At 39.4% G+C, this 16,116-nt stretch overlaps 1 long non-coding RNA gene across 1 annotated transcript in view; it reads right to left on the minus strand.

Annotated features, from left to right (window-relative positions):
* Nucleotides 1-16,116, minus strand: part of LOC116808616 (uncharacterized) — a 164,590-nt gene that overhangs the window by 124,195 nt on the left and 24,279 nt on the right. The window lies entirely within an intron of this gene.

Consider the following 16,116-nt stretch of genomic DNA (forward strand, 5'->3'; position numbering starts at 1 on the left):
ATAAAAATGACCCCTCCTTTTCTTTTCTTCTTGGATATGAACCTGCTTTTAGCCAAGTGTCTGAGATTTAATACTGTTTACTACAGGCCCTGCAACTCTGCTAATAGTGCATGAAAGTCTTAGGTGTCAGTGGATAAACCATATATCAGTTCTAGCTTTTTTTTTCTTTCCGATTTCTATCAAAGTCTTCTTGATTAGTGAGGAAAAATTGGGAATGATATTTCAGAAGTAAAAATTGAGAATTGCAGTGGTTTAGATTACATTGTCCAGAGCTGTTACTGATTCTGTCAGTGCCTGCAATTTCTAGGGCTATTTCTAGGGAGGACAGCAGAAATGTGAGTAACTACTAAATATTTGAACAAATCAGGTCAAAAGAAGAGAGGCACTTCTTTTTCTGCTAGAAGACTCTTTAGGCTCCCACCATCTGCAAACTCCCAGGACTCGTGATGCAGGGTCCTGCAGCTGTATTCATCATATTCAAGGGAAAATGAAGGCTCTTAGGAAGATAAACAGTGAAGCTTTTCCAATAGATTAAACCATAGAAGGGGAACAATTATAGTAAGAAATACAAGAAAATATCCTTAACAAGTTATATTCTAATTTTTCAGAAGTTGTATCCTTACATCTTAAAAACAATGTTTCTCATACTCTTACCCTACCCTTCTACATTGCTTCACAATTAATGCTGTTCATAATAAAAGGGGAATTCTCATTATTTATGTGGACTAAAAAATTTCAGGCTTCTTCAGGATAAAGTACTTCAGATTTTGCATGGTGAAAATAAGATTATTAATTGTTTTATTTTTGAGTATTACCACAAGTACTAAGAAATAGAGGAAGACAGATAAATCAGTGCTAAGCAGAAATGAAAAAGGAAACCTGGTTGAGGAGGTGGCAGAGTTCAGTTTTTGACTTAAGGGACTGTGTGATTTATTAATATTATAAAAATATCTGGCATTTTATAAATACATGCACCTACACAAGCTACAAGTTCTTGCGTGCAGAAAAAAAGGAAAAAAAGGTAGAAAGATCCCTGGGTTGGATAGAAAGGATAAGGTTAAAGCTTCAATTTGCAAAGCACTGCTTTCAGGAAGAATCTTTGTTTTTTGAGAAGCAGAAAGAGTCACAGAGGTGAGAGTATTTCAACTGATGAAGAGCAGCCTGCCTGCCTCCAGGCTAACACTTTAGCTCCATCCCAACTAAAACTTGGGTTTGTTATAATCCAGTTCAGATCCTTACCCCAACCAACCCCCGCTTCCGCCTTCTCAGCCGACAATCTGCCCATCTTTTCATCCTACATTAGCTCTGAATGCCTCCTAATCAGTTACAGATTTATAAGGACTATGAAGAGCCCCTGCATTAAACAGCTTTTTCTCCTCAAATGTTGAATATGAAGTTCTTCTTTCAAAGCATTGCTACTGTGGTCACACATACACTTACACAGATACTTGCCAAAATAACCCAGCACAGAATTAAGGGAAAAGAAAGATTTCATCTTAATCTGAATGAAAAGGAAAAAAAAAAGGAAATAAAAGAAAAAATTGTGTTTGGCAGGTGACTCTTTTGCTGCTAGTCTGTAATGTTGCATCTTAACTCTTTATAAGCTACAGTCCAAGTTTTCCTCAAGTCATACCTTTTTTAATGTCCCTGAACAACAGGTCAAATTAGAATAAGAAGCTGAAAGAGGCAAGAGTGTTCCAGCTTTAAGGTTTAGGTTGCAGCACAAAAGCTGGGTACCTGAGTTCCCAGTTTCTTTGTCAGTCTCCCCTCACAACCAACCTTCCTATCTTCAGCTCTCTCTTTAAAACTATATACTAAGACTTTTGGACTAAGTTAAATATCTTCTACCGAGCTGTCCCTGGTTTTAGTGTCTGATACGTGCAATGCGCACGCTCGAACACAGAAACATCCTAACTCGCAGCCACTGTAACAAACTGGAGGGCACAGGGAGGGGGGAGGAGAGGGGGGAGGACCACCCTCTGACGATCACATCTGAGGAAAACAGACATTCCCCTCACCTTGAAACCCTCTCTACTTTTAGATGAGAATACATTTGATCAAAACACTATGCCATTCATCTTGTGTGGCTGTTTGTCGATCATAGCTCCTGGAAGGATAAGCAAACCCTATGGAAAGGCATTTATCTAAATTATCCTGATAAAATGCTATCACTCTGTGGGAAAAGAAAAATGAGGCAGAATGTTAGTTTCTGCCTGTTTATACTAACCTGGAGGAAAATCAGGAGAGGAAGCTGAACTATACTTAAAAGTTGGAGCATTGGTTTCAAAAAAGAAATACTTTCTTAAATTAACTTTCTTATTTGTGAGGATTCAGTCTGTTCAAAAACAAAAAGCAAAAACGATTAAAAATATGAGCTGCCTCTCCCATTCAAACAGCATATAGTTAGTGTTTGTGACTTTCCCCTTGACAACTAGATAAGAAGATAAATGCATAGTTTCTCTTAATTAGCCTTTCTTAATTAAAAACACCAGAGGTATTTGTGATCATAATGAACTCCTCTGACAAAATGGTCACTTGTTCTTGTGGATGTCACTCCATGAAAATTAGATTTATTTTTTTAAAGGGGCATAAATTCTGTACTGGGAAAGAAATAAATGATGCCCGCAAAACAGTATCCCCTCGGTTTTATCTGAATGAGATGGATGTGTATCTTGTGGGTTTCAGAATGGTGTGGGGCAGTATTAGCCATCATTAGCACCCCAGTATGGATCCAATTCACTAATTACTTATGCTGTCTTGGTTCACTGAGATTTAAGTACCAAGTCAATCCCATTATCTGCAGTCTCCCAAGCTTGCCAGAGTCATCCGTCTTTTATGGAAAAAAAAAAGCACAAGGGTTATCAATAGGACCCTGAAATACTTGGGATTTTCCCACTTCAGGAGGAGGCAAGATTAGTCCTGACTAAAGTTGCATCTTTTCTAAGCTGCTACTTTGGATGTGATAAAAGTGAATGCTGACAATTATCCATTACTACATAAAGAGTAGGAGAGAGAGAGAAGGAGGCAAGAGCAGTGAGGAGAGAAGTCTGCCACACACGCCTGCATCTGTCCTACGGTCGCAGGCAGCTTTTCATATCACCTCAGAGCTACAAATTACAATTCATCTGTTACAAACACATGATAATATAGTCAGAAATCAGAAATTAAAATATTCCAACGGCCTCGGGCCTCCTCAGAGAGAAAGAGAGAGGGAGAGAGGCTGAGAGGGAGAGAAGGAGGAGGGAGAGTGAGAGTGAGGAGTATGCCGAGCCCCTGCACTGCCTGTGTTGTTTGTGCCCTCCCTTCTCCATCCTACATGTTTAATGTCTGCGGCAGTACCGAGGCCTTGTCTGTTTGGGATGGTTGATTGACATCTGCTCTGCCGAGAGGAAGGAACTGGCAGCTATTGGCAGCACTGTCACGTTCATTTGCACACTTTATGAAGCAGCAGTGTGGCTACTAATACAAAAAGAAATCTTCTAAGCAGCATGACATCTCTTGGAATGGAATATTTGTCTTTACAAATGATTGCACTGCTGCCAGTACTTGACATGGTGCTCGCAAACATGTGTAATTGTTGGAAGTGTAATGATGATTATTTGCATATTTAATGTTCAAACAAGTACTGGAGAAGCAACTTAGACTAAACCTTTTATGGGGAGGATTTAAATATGTTCAGCATCAGCCTGATGAATCCCAGAAAAGATTCGGGGGTCTGAGAGGAGAGCTCACGAGCATGGTTGCTGTATGAAAGAGAGTTTAAGAAATCACCCTGGAATGTGACACTTTTATAGGTTTATTTTGAGACAGATTTCATATAAATTCCTCTCCCATTCATTTTAATTGCTCAAAATTATATTTAAACATAATTATATGAAAATTTAGGAATGAGCTACTTATCATGTATCTGAAATCAGCCAAACAGCAAACTGAGGAAAGTAGATGTGCAAGCACATGTTTACCAGTAACATCAGTTTACAGAAAGCCTGTGTATGATGGCAATGGCACTCATTTTAAGTCTTTGGTGTAAGTGTGCAGAGGGTGCAGGTCATGGAAGGGAGGCTTAAAAACCCCTTTTCCTGGGCTGGAAATGCAGCACTGAACATTTGTGCTGGAAATCAGAGCCATGCCCAGCTTGATATAAGAAGGCTTTCCTCCATGTAGAATGCACTTCTGTTTCTGCCTTAGAAAGAGAATTTTCACTTTCCTGTTCCATATTATTTTTCCTCTTTTTAAAATCTTGTGACACAGAGACCTATTCAGCACACAGGCCTTACATGCATACATGTGCACGCAGGCATGCACAGTTGCATGTATGAAAGGGAAAATGTTTTACAAAAGGGCTCTCTAACACAGCAGAAAGAACACTTTTTAAGGCAGTGTGGTTCCCCTGGGATGGATACACACTGGTTTTATCAGTGAAATAATTTCAGAGGCTATAGATACATGAATGGCAATTTAGCCCTTCACCTTAAGAAGAATTTCTTTAACTGGGGACTTCATTTCTCAACTATTTTTCTACCTTAAAGAGATCTCTTCTCCATTTGAAACTTTCCCTTTTTAAAATATTTATTTTAGCAATTAGCTTTCATCTCCCCACCCTACCCCAACACTCCTTCCTTCCTACCTTTTAATGTCTTACCCTTCCTTTCTCTTTTTTGTGTGGTCTCAGTACCAAGAGATTTATAATCACCAAATCCTACATTGTTTGAGGGGCAGCACAATAAACTTGACTCAATTATCATGCTGTAAATTGATTTAAAAAAAAAAAATCTGATGAATGAATAGAGACTGAATATCTTTGTCTCTGACCCTGTCGTATCATCAGCAATTCTCTGGCAGAACTCCTACATGATTGACAATGCTGCTAATGAACACTGTCTTAGGCCATGTAATGATTTACCTGCCATGAACAAGGTTTGGCAATGCTACCTTTGCATACCCATCAAAAACTTAGTCCTTTAAAAACCATGTATATTGTCTTGAAACACAGGAGTGTCTGGAAATTAATAGAAAAGTGGAGGCATAAGATAAATACATGTCTGATCATTAAGTTAATTAGGATTGTTTGGTTGCTTATCTTGTTCCAAAAGCACTCCCCCTCTATTTATTTTAGCCACCTGTTGTCTCATCCTCACAAGAAGCCAATATCATCTTTTATCTGACCAGCTCCTACCTTATTATTTACCTTGGCCGACAACTAATCCAGAGAGTATTCAGCTGACTGTGGTTGCAACCTTCCTCCCTACAGCATGTATGTTGGACTTCTGTATTTGCTTTTTATTTTAATTTTTACACTCACTCTCAGACCATCTGCTTGCTCTGATTTGTCTTCTAAGAAGCTGAAGGTACAGAAAAGTTCATACTACATCTAGTACAAGTATGCAGCTCATTGGTCTTCTGACTCTACCGGCAGATCCTAACCAACCCTCCTCACCCTACAAAGAGGGAAAATGCTACAGTGTGAAGAACCCCTTTGCTGATCACAGGTGTACACAAATCCCATTAGTCCCTAAGCAGGATTCTGGAAGAAGGGTATTTACACTGCTTTTTCAACAATAAAAAGAGTCTTTTACTTCTTCAGACATCGCGAAACATCCAGACCCATGTTTGCTGGTTCATTGAACACTACTCACTGGGTGTGTATCAGTATGTACTCCAGGTACACTTCAACCACATGTAACTTACCTGAAATACAGTCTTGCATTTTTGTAAGAAGCTAATTGCTTGCCTAAAGAAATGAGAGTGAGGGTAGGATGGAGGTGGCTAGGAAAAGTGATGTTAAAGAGAGGAGGGGCTCATGAAAGAAACAGACTGCAAAGTTGAATTTAGTTCTTTATGAAATTCTTTGAAGAAGCAAAAGTATTTAAAAAACATATGACAATAATTAGCAGTATTTCTTTGGGGATTTGCTTGTTTGACCTTAGCCTTTTAATCTGTCAAAATATGCTAATAAGCCTGACAGACAGAAAGATAAAATACAGAGACAGATGAACTAACTGAGAAAACATCAGTACAATACTGAATATACTTGTGGAAAAAGAAAAGAAAAAGAGTGCAATTAAACATTACCTCAAGGCTTTGATGACATGCTCACTATCAGGGAAAAGTTGCCTTCAAATTGAGGGAGTGTATACATGAGATCACTAAGACTGTAGCTGGCATCTCTGTTTTCTTTTGAATAGGGAGACTTTTTAAGGTTCATTTTCAGTCTCAAATTTTAATCTAACATATTGAAACACCACTTTCTGCATGTTGCCTTACTGCTGGGGATCACTGGGTATGTAACAATTCATAACTTTATGGCTTGAGAATCCTAGAGCTGTTGAACAGGCAGGAAAGAGGTTTCTTTCTCCCTTGAACACCTCTGAAGAGTCTTGGTGTCCAATGGCAGGTTGTGTGGGGATTTTTTTTCCTGTTTTTTTTTTTTTTTGGGGGGGGGCGAGGGGGTTTGCTGTTTTTCATTTTGTGTGAGACCTTTCAGGCATCTCTGTGAAGCCAATGGGGATGATGGTCCCCAAAATAAATATCCATTTTTAAGAATCAATCTAGTCTTCATTCAAGGTGAGCTGCACAATAAGGAGTAACTCAACAGGAGTAAATGGCAACACATGGGTTCGTCCTTTTACGACACAGGGAAAGGAGTTTAAATTTTCTGAATTTTATTTGTTCTTTACAAAGTAAGTGGCCCTGTCTTCTCACTATAAATCAAAGGACTTTAGATGGTACTAAAATAAGGTCGTCTTTCCCTACATGTAAAGCTTCTCAAGCCCTTCCGTTGAAAAAACCTGGAAAACTGCCTGATGGTGTTTTGTTTCTCATTGATACCAGCTATTCCCAGATCACCAGAGAGCCCTCCTCCAAAATCAGAAACATGATGTTGTGATGATCTTCAGTAAGACAGTAATTCTTGCTTCCACTCTTAATAAGTTATAAAGAAGAGGTTAAAAAAATTATCTCGGCTAAGGTTCTCTTCACATCCTAGTGTACTGGGACCTGTTTCCTGATGGTGAAGATAAGAATTATCGGAACCACAGAAAAAGACTTAGGCATACTTTCCCTTTCAGATATCCTGTTGCCATGAGCTCTAAACCAAGAAATTAAACCTAAATCAGGATCTAGACTTCTCTTTGCTGTGTGACTAAGTTGGGCAACTCACTTCCATGAAGTGAGACTGTGAAGGAGTTCTTCAAAATAAAATGTTTGCACATTGTAGATCAGTGTATCTTATTTCCTGACAGGACATCTGATACTCAGCTTTTCCATACAGCCAAATGAAACATGACATTTAAAACCCCCTTTTTTTTCCCCAATGAGTGAGCTACCCACCCCACTTAAGCTCCCTAAAAATATACAGAAAATGAAACACAGACATGTCTCAGCAGCCAGAAGTGTGTCTGAAATTACTGCCTTTGCAAAGCTTTTACACTTAGTCAACTTTATAATCACTTAAAGAGCTCATCCAAGATTGGATTTTTAAAGATGTAGCTAAGGGCTTTCTTCCTCTCTCTGAGCCAGATGCACAATTACAAGCCAAAAATTAAACCCAATTAAAATTTAAAAAGAAGTGAACATGATCTAGCTGAAGGAGATACCTGGGGCCTGCTGTTAAGGAACAGTGACCTGCCACATCCAGTGTCTTGCAAAGGTCCTCACACCAGCGCCTTGGAACTAAGCGAGCACGGCGATGTGGACAGGGCATGGGGCATAGTTATGTCACTGCTTTTCTGAATGAGCATCAGGGCTTTGCCCGTGCCTCCACTTTCCCTGCAGAACGTGGCACCTGCTTCTCGAGGCGAAGGCTCTTCTCAGGTGTCACCGGTGGGAAGGAGAGCCGACATCCCAGCCAGGCTCCGCTACGGGCACGGCAGACGTGTCGCTCTCTTGGGATAATGGCCAGCAGCCACATTGATGCCCAGCCTCCCGAGACGTACGGGTGAGGAGAGGGACAGGAAGGCATTTTCAAGGACGAGCATTCCCCCTCGTCCCCATCCCTCCCAGACCCACCTGCAGCCTCCCAGCCCTCGGGGCCCGGCCCCGCGGCCGTGTCCCGGCTCCGGAGGGGCCGCGGGAGGGAGCCGGGCCGGGCCTGGGCCGCGGGGCGGGGCAGCGGCGCCTTTTCTCCCCGGCGGCTCCGAGAGGTGGGCCGGGGCTTTCAGAGGGGCTGACAGATCTGAAGTTTTGGAGGCTGAATGAAAGAAACACTCAGCTAACAAAACAGTGCGCCACAGAAGAAGTTTCATCTGGTCTGGCCAAATCCCTCCTTTCTTTCCATCCTTTCTCTCCTAATAACAGCTGCCCTCTCATTCCCTGTTACTCCGCTGTGAAGAACAAAACCTCCCTCTGACTATCTGTTTTTCTTTTCTTCCCCAGAGTAGGTCTCATTACTGGTGATTAGCAGATGATTAAAACCAATTCAGCTTCCCCCAGTAGATATTTTCTCCCTGTTTGTGACTAACGCGTCAGTCTTCAATGAACGTGCTCCTAAGCTTATTAACGGGCTCAGAGGATTAGCTGCCACCGAGCGCCGCCACTCCGATATTGTGATGCAGCGAGTGACATGGAACCATTTGCTGAGCACAGGCAGGGCCGCTGGGACCAAATATCTAAATCACAATTTTAGTTTTCGTCTGGGGAGGGGGAAGTGGGAGGAAATCCCAGCAATAATTACAGAAATCAAACGTTTGGCCAAGTCTGAAAATAGCATTAAACTTAACGGCAGGAGGACTGCCGTTTAGGAATAAAAATCCGTCGCTCCACCCAAAAAATAAAACCCCAAGCCTGTCCTAACTAAAAAAAATTAGGAGGTTCCCTCACAGGGCCATTAGCTGATTTGAAGTCTTAAAAGGGAGCGTTTTGGTGAGCTACCAGTGCAAAACATGCAGGCCCATCTCGAGGCTGATATGCGAAGGTGTGGGAATGTATCACATTTCTCTATCTGCTGCCCGTATATTACTATGTAAAACCCCAGAGTATAGCACTCTCAAATCGGAGATTAGAGCAGGATGCAAAATTAGAAGCTTCACTTTATTCCACCCATCCCTTTAAAAACGATCAAGCTTAAATAAAATTTAATAGCTAATAATAAAGGAAAAGAGGTCGAAATTATCTGCAGGTTTGAATTTTGCAATAAATTATCCCAAAAAAAAGAAAAAACATAATGAAAAAAGTTAAAATAGGTCACGAAAAATATTTTTGAATTACATATTTTTTTATTGTTTTATGTTTTCTATTTGTTCTACTTTTTTAAGGATTGTGCTTTTGATTTGTGGCCACCTTTGTAAAATTGAGCCTCTGAGTTACACTTCACCAAACAGACATCATTGTAAGTAGCCCAGATAAATAAACTGATTTGTACTCACATTCCTTTTAAGGTCACATGAAACTCACAAAACAAGAAAATCCACTGGAGTTTTAGGAGAAATATCCTGATAAAAAACACTCCTTCCCTTTAGGTACAGAACAGAAAAGAACAAACATTTTTCAAGAAATCTCCCATAAAGTGAAATTATAAAAGAAATATTGATATCTTGTCAGATGAAATATTTTATTTGGCATGATTTATAAAATATACTTTGCTTTGTGTTTTCTTAGTTATTATTTGCAATAGTTGGTATCCATTTATTGTATATTATATAAGCAGAAATTTTCATCAAATTTCTCAGTTCCTTAAAATCTTGACAAAAAGCACTATTTATAAGGGCACTTTCAGATTTCTGGAAAATTTTTATCACAAAACCTATATTTTTTTTGTACTGAGGATTGTTTCAGGAGAAGATTTTAGAGTGGCAAACTCTGCTGACTAAACAAAGAGATAGAACCATAACTTTAAGCATTCAGCTTAGAAAACAAAACAAATAAAGCCCCAACCGAACTTTAAAAAGTTTACTGACAAGGATTTTTTTTCTCACTCAATTTTAAAATGCTTTAAAATAAAAGGCTCCCCAAATAATTCCCTTTTTACATCTTCAAATTTCTTCCATTTATATTTTTCATTGTCACTTTCCAGTGCGGCTTAACTCTGAGTGTGCTGAAGCTTGAAATGTAGCTTCCGATTTATAATAGCGACAGGACATGCAGCAAATGTCAACAAATCCCTTGTCACCCAGGCAAGGAGGCAATGTGAGAGGTAAGGCAGAGTAGCCCTTGCTTGCTGCATAACACACAAAAAAACCAAAACCCAACCAAACAAACAAACAAAATAAAAAACACAAACAAACAAACAACAAACAAACAAAAAAAAACCCCAAAAAACCCCCCAAAAAACAACCCCTCAGTGAAAATAAAGAACTAAGATCCTGGTCATAAAAAGCTATATGAGCCCATTAGTATCAAACCAAAATCAGGACAGGACGGTGACACACGGAAAATTTGAAGTTATGCATAAAATGTAGGTATAGACCTACGTGATTATTGATAGGTACCTAATTTTAAAATGAAACTTCCCCTCTCTTTGTAAAATTAAAGGAATTCCAACACACCACACCGACCATATTCTGAAAAAAAGCACCCCATAAAATCCACATCACTGACCTCGAGTGACCTTAATAAATAAGTAACTGCTGAAGGATCAGCTCCCTTGTTGTGAAACAATAGACCCAAACTTCAGTGGAGCACATGCAGGAAAATGTCACAGGAGGGTAGCACAGGATTTCAGAGCAGAAAGAAAGTTTGGGGAATAACAAGCACACACTGGAAGTTGCTGAAGTAACCTTTAGCAAAGGAAATTCTGCATTTGGCTTAACTTTTAGGGCAGCAGGTACCCCCCCACCCCCACCTCTTCTTGCCATTCTGTTAATAGAGATAGAGAGAAGTGATAGAAATTCATTGTATTCTTTGCCACCCACTCTTTTCTCCCAGTCTCTGAGATGTCATTTTATAAATTTATTCACTCGCCAACAATGAATCATGCAAAATATAGCAGGCCACTCGTTCTTTGCAAATTTTCTGTCACTGGTTTTTACTCTTTTTAATGTGATCAGTCACCTGAGTCACATTACATACAGGCTTATTTCTGGCTCCAGCTTGGAACAGAGTACCTGTAAGACAAGAGGGAAAGCTGCCTTTGATTGTGTCAAAAGGTCTATGAAATTAGGAGCTAATAGACTGGCTTATAAAAGAAATTTAAGAATATTTAAAATCTTTTCCTTTGGACTACTTCCTGCCTGAAAAATCCTTACTAGGAAATGTGGATATTATGAGCAGGTTCATTCTTAAACTGGATTTTCTTCTTTTATCATCGGGGACAGAATGTGATTTAGACAAATGGAGTGTGGCAGGGAGCTTTCTTGTGTCATTTGAGGCCTTGTCCATCTGTAAGTTGAGGCCAGTGCCTGTGAAAAGCAGGGCTTGCCTGTCCATCATATATGCAGATTTGAACTCAATACCACAATTGCAAGAGAGGGAGTTAGTTCATCTTCAGAGGCTACCACCACTCAGCTGGATATTAACTCCTTAATCCCAGCTATGATAACAATCATATGTTAGTTAAAACCATTTTCCTGGTTGCTTCACTTCTTTCCGAGACAAAAGAAGTAAAGAAATGATAAAGGGAAACCTGTTCCATCTGAGGCTGAACCAGACTGGCTCAGAGAGTAGTAAGCTCATGTAAAAGTGAGTTTTGAATGTTAATCTTAAAACACTCATGTCCTAGTTTAAGATATCTGACTTAAATTTAGAAGTGGCAAGAGAGAAAACAGAGTTAGGAAGAGATGGGGAGAGCAAGGTGTAGGCAGAGAACTAGTTTTAGCCCTCAGCAGTTGGTATTGTTACTAGAACACTGAGCAATACAGCAGGAGTGCTGTTCAGGCATCAACACTAGAATCTCTCCTCTTCCTCAAGTCTCTAGATTTAAAGGGCAGATGATTATTCAGGAGTAGTATTTTGATCATCTTTTTGCATGGAAGGATGGAGATGTCTGGGTAGGAGAGACTCCATTTTCTGATTCACTTTTATATTTACTCAGTCTTGCATTCAGATTTTTTTTCAGTAGGAAGATATAAAGTTGTTGCTGACTTTGTATTCTGCTGTACCACAACATAGGGTAGAGGGAAGGGAAAGCAAATGTGCAGAGTTGCCAGGAGACAGATTTATTCTGAACTTCAGCACTGTGGAACTTCCACCATGACATTCCTCCCTTCTTCCTTCATTCCCTTGCACCAGGCATGAGGCAGATAGACCATGTATTGCAGGAAATGACCAGCTCCTGTTTTGTTCTAAAGCATTCAGTTCTGTTTAGTTTTGGGCCGTTAACAGCCCCACAAAACAGTGTGAATGTTTTCAAAGAATGGCTGTGACATGGGTGCAACATGGAAAATTCAAGTGGCAAATCTGCCTAGAAGCATCTGATCATTCTTTTCCTGCTTTCTTGCTTCCAAATGCCTATTTCTTCTTTGTGTTTAAAAGTAGCACTTAGAAAGAGGGAAAATAAATCAATCTGTTAATCTGTTTTTCTTGTGAAACAATATCTGTTTGCAAATACTCTTAAATGTGGATTAGGAATGGGGCAGAAGTGGTGTTCCTCATCCACACCTCTGCCACATTCAGAGGGTGATTTTGAAAACACATGCCACCATAAGAAATGTATCTTTAAAAAGTAGTTTTTATAAAGTTTTTTTTTTTTCTGATCTGAATTTGAATCCTGACTTGCAGCATAAATGGGAGCATACACAGTCTGAACTGATTTACCATCTGTAACTTTTTTCTATCCATCACTAAACTGCACTGATTTTAATCTGACCATGAAGAGAAAGAGCTTGAAGAAACTGTGGAAAGCAATTAGTGACATTACAGTATGGAAATGGTAGAATTAAAGAGACAAAAGTCCTATAATGAATATGAAAGCAACAAAAAGAGCCTTATATGTCTAGAGAAACCATACAAAATGGCACACAGAAATGTAGCCTACTAGGTGTAGGACAACGGAATACAGCACTCTCTTACCTTTGAGGGTGGATCAGGGTTATGGAAACCAGAGAATATTGGTTAGATTCTGGAGAAAGGAATTATTTTAGTTGAAATTTCCAAAACACTTGAAAGTAGGACTACTTTACTGTAAAGAAAATGGATTCATACCAGGTACAGTTTTTATAGAATAGAATAGAATAGAATAGAATAGAATAGAATAGAATAGAATAGAATAGAATAGAATAGAATATTTCAGCTGGAAGGAATCTAAAGTGATCATCTAGTTTTACTGCCTGACAGTTTCAGGACTGATCAAAAGTCAAAGATGGTTATTAAGCTCATTGTCCAATTGCTTCATTAACACTGAAACACTTTGGGCATTGACCACCTCTCTATGAGGCCTATGACATTTTTTAACCACCATCTTGGTAAGGAGATAGTTCCAACATCTAAATCTCTTCTGGTGCAGCTTAGAACTATTCCCATGTGTTCAAACACTGGACAGCAGGGAGATCAGCACCTCCCTCTCCACCTCCTCAGGAAGCTGTAGAGAGCCATGAGGTCAGGTCACCCTTCAGCCTTCTTCTGTAACTGAGTCTACTTATAAATGTCATATAAGGCTATCTAAATAGGGAAGATCACAACAAATGTCAGTTTATAATGGCTTGTTTCTTTAGTATGGTTCCTTCTGCCTGTTCACATTCCTCAAGTTATTCTGATCACCCTGAGTGCTTTAAACACAAAATATTTAATTTAGCTCTAATTTATGTTTTGATTCTCACTTCTTTTAAAGCTTTTTTAACCTTCTACTTGCTTCAGAGCTCTTACTGATTTTATCTTAGTTATGAGTCACATTCCTCTCTTATTATTGTTTACCATTTCTGTAAGTTTTGTTCTTAGGTTCCTTGTCGTTTTATGCCCATAGATGTGAAAAATGCAAATCAGCCTTACAGCTATGCCATAGGTCTGGGTCTAGCCTTTCCATTGCCTGGGAGAACATGCTAAGATCAACACTTGAATCTTACCTAGTTGATATAAAGATAACTGCTCCTGCTCTGGTGCGGGGTCCTCTGTGGGCTGCTGGGTGGATATCTGCTCTGACATGGTTCTTCAATTTGCACAGGGGGACAATCTTCTTTGTCATGGCCTTTGTCATGGGCTACAGGAAAACCTTTGCTCCAGCACTGGGAGCACCTCCTCCTCCTCCTTGTTTTTCAGCAACCTTGGTGTATGCAGGGTTGTTTCTCTCACATTTTTTTAATCACTCCTCTGCCTCACAGCTGTTATGCAGCATTTTTTACCCTTTCAGAAATGTGAGGATTTGCCAGCATCACCTATGGTCTAAGCTTTGGACAACAGGGAATCCATTTTGGATCCATTTGGCCTCTCACAGATAACACCTGCAGACCACCCAATGCTAAAGCCTTGCCATGTAAGCCCAATACAATGTGGAAGCAATATGCTGGCTTACATGATTGTCAAATTTATACTAACTGAGTAATTCTGCAGATTAAAATGAAGTAATGGTGTAGGTATATGTGAATGTCACATGCAGCACATGCAGGTGCTGCTTTGGATTCACGTCTGAGATATGACCTCGAAAGGACAAGAAAGAACTTCATTTTTGTTAATGAAGCTCTACCTAAAATGTATCAGGAATATCTGAGAATGGGTCTGCAATATGAGCAGAAGACAATGCCTGCGAATGTAAGAAAATCTCTTCACAAATATGATAAAGCTCCAAAGAGACATTTATTTACACCTCTTAGGAGCTATTCACACATTCAGAGAGTGCAGAAGAGGTTTGTTGCACAGAAAAGACAGAAGCCTAGGATGGAGGTAAATTATCTTCAGTTTTATTACATTGGCTATTACAAAATATTTAAGTGGGTTGTTACATGTCTGCTTTCTCTGCTTGATTTGGCTGATGTTGCCTCTGGTGTTGTTATCCACAAATACATTTTTTCCTTTCTCTAAGTTACTAATAGTAACTTCAAAACTATGGAGGGTTTTAAGTTAATAAATATATTAATTAATAAAGGCCCAACCTCAAGCAATACTCTCCAGATCTTCAGTATATTAGAAAAGGAAATTGTGTTTGTAAGAGAATTGTAAATATAACAGTCAAAATAGTAGATGTCATGAATTCTTATAAAGAATCTGTCTACCTCCCCAAATTTCCTGACCTGATGTTGATTCAAAGTGTACAAACAATACAATTTTTGCCAGGCTGTAATGAAGATAATTCTTAATCTAACATATTCAGGACAAATTAGGACAATTTTAGTTTTCTAGTATTTTTAACTTGTCCTAGAAGCTGATCTATCAAGTACAGATTCTCCTCTTCACAGATAGTGTAGCTGGAATGATAGCAGGCTTGATTAATTGCTTTCCTTTCCATTTTGACATAGAGTCATAGAATCATAAAGTATGCTGAGTTGGAAAGGACCCACAAGTATCATCAGTTCTAACTCTGGCCATGGACAGGACAATCCTAAAAATCACTCCATGTGCCTGAGGACATTGTCCAAACACTTCTTGTACTCTGTTAGGATTGGTGCTGAGACCACTTCCGTGGAAAGCCTGTTCCAGTGCCCAATCCCCCTCCAGGTGAAAAACATTTTTCTAATACCCAACTTAATGATTCTCTGGCACAGGCAACAGACCGTGCATAGGGAACAGACTGACACAGAACAGTGCTGTTCCCTTGCTTTCTATTGCTGGCCATTGTACAGGAGAGATAAAACCTGCCCTTCTGCTTCTTATCACCAAGAAACTGAAACTTCTGAAACTGTGGAAACCTCCTAAAGCAATAATCGTGTGGAAAATTTTCAAGATATCCACTATTGATCCTATCTGTAGGCTGTGTTTTTTCTTGTCATTCTTTCTCCTCCTCTTTTCTGCATGGAAAAGTTTCTTGGTAAATTTTGAAGATAAAATTGTCTCATCACCTCTTTAATGAAGGTCTGACATGTAGGGATCTACATGTAGGTAAAAATGGAAAACCCAGAGAAGGAACAGTCCTTATAGATAAAACTTACTTCTTCATGTACAGCACCCTATGTACAGAGCAAGTGTTCTATAATTTCTTGTTTTCTTTTCTTCAGGAAAAACTGCAACTGTGTCTGAAAAACTAAAGATAAATCTGTTACGTAGAAGACCATCCAACAGAGAACAGAATTCTGAATTTGATAGGGTACTTTGATAGTG

The sequence above is a fragment of the Taeniopygia guttata genome, chromosome 1, assembly GCF_048771995.1.
Source record: "Taeniopygia guttata chromosome 1, bTaeGut7.mat, whole genome shotgun sequence".
NCBI classification, from domain to species: domain Eukaryota; kingdom Metazoa; phylum Chordata; class Aves; order Passeriformes; family Estrildidae; genus Taeniopygia; species Taeniopygia guttata.